Source organism: Gavialis gangeticus, unplaced genomic scaffold (assembly GCF_001723915.1).
Source record: "Gavialis gangeticus isolate Ggan-Ray unplaced genomic scaffold, GavGan_comp1, whole genome shotgun sequence".
Taxonomy (NCBI): Eukaryota; Metazoa; Chordata; order Crocodylia; family Gavialidae; genus Gavialis; species Gavialis gangeticus.
In genome coordinates, this window is record NW_017728992.1 from 60,755,954 (window position 1) to 60,763,609 (window position 7,656).

The window sequence follows — 7,656 nt, forward strand, 5'->3', positions numbered from 1 at the left end:
TAGGCAAACTCTTCAGAGTTAAAGTAAATATCCTTTTACTTAACATCCTTAAAGAGTGATCTGGCTTTGTGCAGGGGGCTGAACTAGATGACCTTCTGGGATCCCTTCCAACACTACTCTCCTGTGGTCCAGGCTAAAGGATTAAAAAAGTGAAGGGTATTAGAATATGTTAACTTGATTGTTTTTAACAAAGCATTAGAAAAATTGTCTTTGGGTTTGTTTTTGTTTTTTGGAGATAAGAAAGAGTTGTAAAAGGGGATGATAGTAATAGTCTCACCTCTCCTACTAGATACTGCATTGTCAGCTGAAACATAACCTGGTCAAAATGGCTAGAAATAGACATCACCAAATGGAGCAGATCGGCTGTGCTGCAATGTGTCACAGAACATTGGGTGAACCACACTTTGCCCCTTGTTCTGCCTGTGGTGTGGGATAAGGGACAATGTGATCTTGCCACTTTCCCCGCTGAGTAGGGAACCCCAACTTCCCCATGTATGTAGAGGCATCCTGAGATTACTTGCAGTGTCTCCCTGTAAGCAGGAAAGAGAGCAGGTGCTTTGGAGGCTTGAGAGACTCTCAAGACCCCAAAACATCTGCCCATGGTTGCTGGAGGATACGGCTGCCTGTACTCTCCCATACAGAGCTAATAGACATCTCATCATATAGCAGCAGAGTCTATACTTGATCTTAGCCCTCAAGAGGCCAAGAAGTGAGAACTTTTTGTTGTGCCACTGCTTTTGTTTTAATGTGTGGCAAAGGGCAGCACCATCTATTGGCTCACAATTTGTGCCACTATAAAAATTCTCTTAGGCAATCACCTTTTTCTACCTAATGGAACTCCTGATCTCCAGCTCTTCTGCACTCTACCCCCATCCTCCCCATTCTCTGTCACTTTTCTGACAACACCAACAACCTCCCACACACTTACAGGCATAACTGTCATTTTTAATTTCTTCCCTTTACCCTAAATGTCTCAGGCTGTGTACAAATTCTCCCACTTCTTACTCTGTAATTTTTTTAAGCTCTTTTTTCCCTTTATGACAGGCAACCCTGTCATCCTAGTAATCCTCACATCCCATATTAATTATTATAATCTCCTCCTTTCCAGACTTTTTAATACCCTCAGATCTGCTTTAGCATTACTAAGATGTTTTCCTCTGACTTTGTTTTGATTATACCACTTTGCTGGCTACCTCAGGCTTACTGCATCAAGGTCTAGGTGCTTTTTCTCACCACCGGTACCTTTCACAATTTTGCCCATACCTACGAGTCTGTTTGTTGTTATTGCCTCCCACTAAAATCCCTTCAGCTCCTTTACTTTGCCAACATCAGCATCATTCGCTGGCTTCTTGCACACACCTTCCTGCTCCTGCTCCCTCTTGGGCATGCTACACCAAACCTGGAGTGACTATCAGAGCCACTACCCTCTTGTCCTTCAAATTTATCTTCAAGACGCATCTTTTGTCGAGAGAGATGGCTGTAAGAAATCAGACAGTTTATAGTGGCTTGAGGGGAAGTTGGGATTAGTTGTGCTTTCTTTGTTAGTGTTTTTAAGGTGAGCAGATGTACTTGTGTCCCTCTTCCCTACCTGTTTCTGCCAATTACCATCTTAGTTTGTAAACTCTTTGAGCAGAGGCCAGGTGTTTCTATATATTTGTAGAGAATCTTGGATATCTAGGCCTCTTCACTCTACTAAATATTAAATCCTATTAATAAATAGGGGTTCATCCACCAAATCAGTGCAGCCTTCTTTGCAGTGAAAAGTTGGAGTTCTTTAACTGTGGATAAGTGTAGCAGATTTAGGAATGGGGCAAGGGGGAATTGGTGTACCTGGCTAGTGGTGGAACACTCTGCATAAGCAGGGAACTCTGACCACACCAGAAGGTGAACACTGCTGTTGTTAGCCCTTCCCCTCCCTCCCTGCTTCTCACTGAATTCAACATCAGGGAAAAGGAGGGAATGAGCAGCGCTCAGACCCTTGGCTCATGAAAGCAGGGTCTCTGACCAGACTCTACACTGAGAACATGGCCAAAGGGGGTGCAACCATGACACCACACTGCCTCTGTTTAGGGTGGGAATTAAAGAAGACTGTGCCCATCTGAGGTAGCTGGAATGCAGTTCACCGAGTGGAATTTGGACACAATACATGGTTTGTATTTCTGTTACTGGGAAAACTTGCATGTGGTTGCTAGGGACCACAGATGATCAGTACCTCTATTTTATGTTGAATCCAAAATATGGCACATTTAATGCCATGCTTTCCCTTTACACTGTGTGAAAGGCATTGGCTCAGTACCAATTCAAAGGAAAGGGTGTTACCCACTGATCCAGAAATGCCACTTCCTGTAGCATGTACTATTTTCTTAGGCTTTCTCCCAGATCTTACCTGGCTGCTGGTTTTGTGAGAGCTGACCAGATCACAGCCACTATGGTGTGGGATTGGTCTAGTGTTTGGGAGACATCCCTCCTCAACCATGAATCGGGTTGGCTACACAAGTAGTGAGACTTGGAGAGGAATAACCACCCAACCAAAAACATTTAACAACCTTGTAAAGTAGTGCATTTCCTTTATTTATTTGGTTATTTTTAACTGCTGCTTTCTAGGCTTAGTGTTTCTTTCTGGTTTAATTTCTGCTCCATATTAAATCAAATAGTACAACTGAGCAGTGAAGGTAAAGTCCCACCTATATATTCTTTGTGAAGTGGATGGGCAGAAACTTTTATTTCATGAATCACTTATATCTTGCTACAATGATTCCTGTAAATCTGTAAAGCTTAAAAAACCTGATAACTGGATGTCTAAAGCAGACTTCCTTCCCTGTCTTCCCTCACCTTATTTTTGAAAGAACTGAAGTTTCCAGAGTATGCCACATAGTTGTTTATATTGGACAATTTGTTTAATTTTTACTCCTCTATATTGATGGGGGGGAAATCCATTCTTCCTGTTATACCACTGTAGTTGCAAGGGCTAGGTTCAGTGAACAATATGTACAATATGCGCATGTGTCATGTTGTAGCATGATCCCATATAGTTTGGAGGATAGCTTGGGAGGTGCTAAAGTAGTGCTGTGTGAATAATGATTTTTTTCAGTTTGGCATATGAACCCAAAAGAGTGGTAATCATTATATGGATTAATCAATTTGGGTCAATCCTAGATTAAAATATTGGTGTGTTTTTTCTTGCCAAAATTAAGAGCCAAAACATTGTGCTTTGTGTTAAGCCAAACAGAATGTTTTGTTTTGGGGCCCATAAGAAAAGCAGAGGAAATAGAAAGGCAGATTTACACAATTGTCTGAGGAAAAGGCAAGTAGCACACTCAGTTAGTGTATGTATCAAGGATGCACAATTCCCTCTTCTGCCCCAGGGATTTGAACCCATGTCACCCATCTCCCAAGCACAAGGTGATGAAGTCATCTCAGGTGTGGTGTTCTAAATCTCTCCTGTTAACACTGTTCCACTTTGCAGGTGAATATTAATAAATAAAGACCCATTAATTGGAGCACTGACTGGAACTCAGGTGTTGCCTAATCAGGAGGTTAGAGTCATTGTTGCTCTCTTGCTTAATGACTGCTTAAATATTTTGCACAATAGGAGGAACTGCAGATACTCCACACTGACATGTCCTGTAGCTTGATGGCTAGGACACTCACCTGAGAGCTGGGAGTCCCAGAGTCAAAGCTCTGCCCTGAACCCAGAGATTGGTTCCAAAGAGCTGATTTGAACATGGCTCTCTCACCTCTTGCGTGAGTGCCCTAACTGCAAGGGTATTCTGAGGTGGTGCATTTTTGCTATGAATTTGCAACTATTCACATAAAAATATGCCTAATTGTAATCTGGACTGCTCTGAGCTCTCAGGGGGAGTTCAGGGAACTCAGCAACTGTGGCTTGTATGATTCTGGTTTCACTGAAACATAGCTTGTGCTTAGACAAAAATATTTCTGTTTCAGTTAGACTTTAATGGACACACAGAGCTGCAAAATCAAAAGTGTCTGCATTTTTACAGGGGCATATGAATATATTGGTTCTGATGTTGTGAAGTAAAGGCCACACTTTTAGAAGACGTGTTACCTAGCAGCATTTATTCAAAATTCAGTTAGCTTGAATCAAGGTATAAGGATGGTCAGACCAAAGGCTTTGATTTGGCTCATTGAAAACATGGAAGAGCTTAGCATGAAATTTCGAACTGGGTTTGAAGTTTGAAGACCCTCCAGTATTCCAGTGTTTGGCAAAAGTTCCATTCTCTGATTTCCCAGTGAGCATTTCTCTAGCTGCATATTTTCTAGTCTCTGGCTCTCAGGGCACAGGATTTGTTTCGCTGCATAGCAAGCTGTCTGGGCCTCACTGACCATTCTGTGAGGTGAGTTCCAGTGGAGGTTTACTGGAAAAGGTGTCCCATTAGATGTGTTGAAGAATAACTGAGAACTAGACCAGTCCTACTTAAGGCTGTCACCCCCATCCATTTCCTGTGGCTGTTCCCAAAAGCTCCCTGAGGAGGAAGAGTTGCAGTTTACATGTGCTGCTGTAAACTTTAAGCTCCAGATAAACTTTGGCACTGATACTGTGGTAACTTGCAGGTTGGGCTCTTCCAGGTCATGCATGTAAGCAGAGAAATCTGCCTTTTGAGAAGTCTTAAGGAGAAACTGCTTCACAGTGGGCATGTTTACACGTTGCCCTAAGGCAATGTAGCAATATGTTACATCACTGCGTGGCACACTACGGCAATGTAGCAATCACGTGGGCCAACATGTGATCACCAAGTACATCACCAGAATGGTGTGCTCTCCCAGTATAGCGTGCCACTATAGTGAGGTAGCTGGGAAATTTACCCATGCACCATGCACATGGCACAGTAACAGCTTGTACTGCACCACGCTTTAGTACTTCCAAAACAAAGTTCTTAAGTACAGCGCCATAGCAACATTGCTGTATGGTGACGTGTAGATGTGCCTAGTGATTATCATCCAGTTGGGTTTCACTGCAAGTGCAGATTTCTTGGGTCAAGGGGGAGCAGCAGTAGAAAAAGGCACTCGATTTCACACATCTTGGTGAGTGTATGCAACACAGTGTCTACATCCAAGTGGTAACAAAGGTATCTAAGATTGTGTGATAACATCTGACAAATATTGACCTCTTAGGCTAGAGACAGACATTACACATAAACTGGTTTAAGTGATCAGAAACTGGTTTAAACCTGTAACAGAACAGATGTTCAGTGCATATAAACCAGTTTGAAAATGGCTGAAACCTGTTTGAGAATAACCTGGTTGAATGTAGTATCAGACAGTGGCAAGGCGTAGAGGGTGCATGGGGGTGCACGTGTACCCCCTGAGAGTGCTGGTGCCCCTATTGTAAGGCCGTGCTCCCTGTGTAGGCGATGGGCAGGGAGGAGCACCTGTGCCCCCCCTGTGAGCGCCAGCCAGGGAGCAGGGCCACCAGCAAAAGCAGCCGCGCCACTTTTTGAAGTGGCCGTGGGACTTCCAGAAGTGGCGTGGCCACTTTTTGGCGAGTGCAATCGGCCGCTGCCCCCCCTCCCACCTGTCAGCACGATTGTGGCACGTGCCCCCCCCGACTCAAGAGGCACCAGTCACCCATGGTATCAGACTTAACTGATTTGGGTCAAACCGGTTTATGCAATGTCTCTCCCAGACATCTTCCTGGTTTAAGTTAAACCTAGTTGGATGTAGTATCTCCCTTAACTGATTTGGGTCAAACCGGTTTATGCAATGTCTCTCCCAGGCCACTTGCTGGTTTAAGACAAACCAGACACCTGGCATGCCAGGCATGCTCTCTAGGTTGGGCGGGGCTCTCTGCTTCACAGCAAGGCTGGCCCCTCCCCTCTGCTCCCTGGCCATAGCTCCTCTGGCATAGACTGGCAGATACAGCAGGGTCTGCTGGCTTCCCCATGCCTCCCTTCCCTTCCCCTCTCACCACTTGCTGCTTCAGCAGGGATCCCTTCCTCCCCTCTCCCACACCATGCACCATAGCCAGCATGTGATATGCTAGTTAGTACTGTATAAGGCTCTGGCAGAGACTGCAGACACAGCAGGATCTGCTGTCTTCCCCTTGCCCTATTCCCCCATGCTGCTCAAGCAAGAAATCCCCCCCCTCCCTTCCTCCCTTCTCCTGCATCATGGACCCCAGCCCCACAGACCCTAGGCATGCTAGCTAATGTGAGAGGTGTCTGTGTGTGTGTGTCTCTCCAGTTTCATTGGGACAGGCACGCAGACAGAACAGGGCTTTTGGAGCTAATCAATAGATCACCCCAGTAAGCTGTTTAAGCAGAGTTTGAAGTAATGGGGGAGAGGCTATTGCTTTGCTAATCGGGTGATAAAGACTCTTAGCAGCTCTGGGCTACCTTGCTTATCTGTCAGTTTGCTTCAGACAGTCTGGCAAGCAGGGAGGGAGGTTGAAAAGCTCTGTATCATCAACTGATACATGCACTGCACCACCTTCCCCCCTTGTCTTAAAGTGCTAGCAGGGAAAAGCCTGAGATGGTGCAGGCAGATCTCCCTAATGAGAAAGCCCTGCTGGGGCCTGGCCACGCCCCTCTCAGCTCAACTCTGTGCAAGGGAAGGGAGGGCTGCTCTAGTGCCCCCTGGCTTCTAGCCTGAGCCACTGCCGGCATATGCCTGAATTTCTTCAGTCCAGAGGGATTGTCTGTATGGTTGGAAACCGGTTCAGACCTAGCCTGCATAGACTAACCTGCAAAGGTTGAATCAATTCAGGCTCACGCTTTTTGAACGTCTGTCCCTAGCCCTAATGAAGATGAGCTAATAAGATTATTAGTAATGGTATTATGAGTTTACAGATTTAGAGGAAAATTAGATAACATCAAGATTTACTTGACTTTTAAGGATACATAGAGATATGAGATCAAAATTGCCCATGTTTTTACAGGGGCACATGAACATATCGGTTCTGACCTTGTGAAGGAAATGATGCCACACTTTAAAAGACCTCTTACCTAGCAGTATTTATTCCTATTTTTGTAATTCAGTCATGCTGCCTATGAATACACAAGGGCATGGATAACAAGTAGTTTTAAATTTAGAATCACAGCAGTACAAGTGTTGCTCAGCAAGTGCTTCCAGAAAAATACACCATTCCAGCCCGTAAGCAAGAATACATTTTCTCATATAATTTGTTTTTCTGCAGGATGCTTTGAATGAGCAAAGCAATGCAAGTACACCTGTTCTTACTTTTCTAAATGTAGGTACAAGGTACTACCTGACAGAATCTGTCATTAACTATTCACAGACTTCCTGTGGTGAAAGGGGAGAGTCGTGTGTCTGATAGAGCTTCTTAAAATCTTGATAATGTTTACAGTGCAGCTGTCTTCACAAAATGCCCCATAGTCACTGTAAATCTGTAGAAAGATCTAAGATATAACATCCATGGAAGTCAAAGGAAGATTGCCAATGATTACATGAGCAATGAAAGAGGACCTATATGGACAGAGAAATGTTCATAGATTCATAGATTCATAGATTAAGGGTCGGAAGGGACCTAGTAGATCTTCTAGCCCGACCCCCCGCCAGGGCGGGAGAACAACAAAAAACCCCAAAAAGAGAAACGGGACTCAAATGAGTCCAGCCAGGTAGGCATCCAGCCTCTTCTTAAAGACCCCCAGGGTAGGGGCCAGCACCACTTCCCTT

The 7,656-nt window shown here is 44.6% G+C and overlaps 1 protein-coding gene across 4 annotated transcripts in view; it reads left to right on the forward strand.

Annotated features, from left to right (window-relative positions):
• RNF144B (ring finger protein 144B) overlaps window positions 1-7,656 on the forward strand; it is a 132,134-nt gene that overhangs the window by 116,871 nt on the left and 7,607 nt on the right. The window lies entirely within an intron of this gene.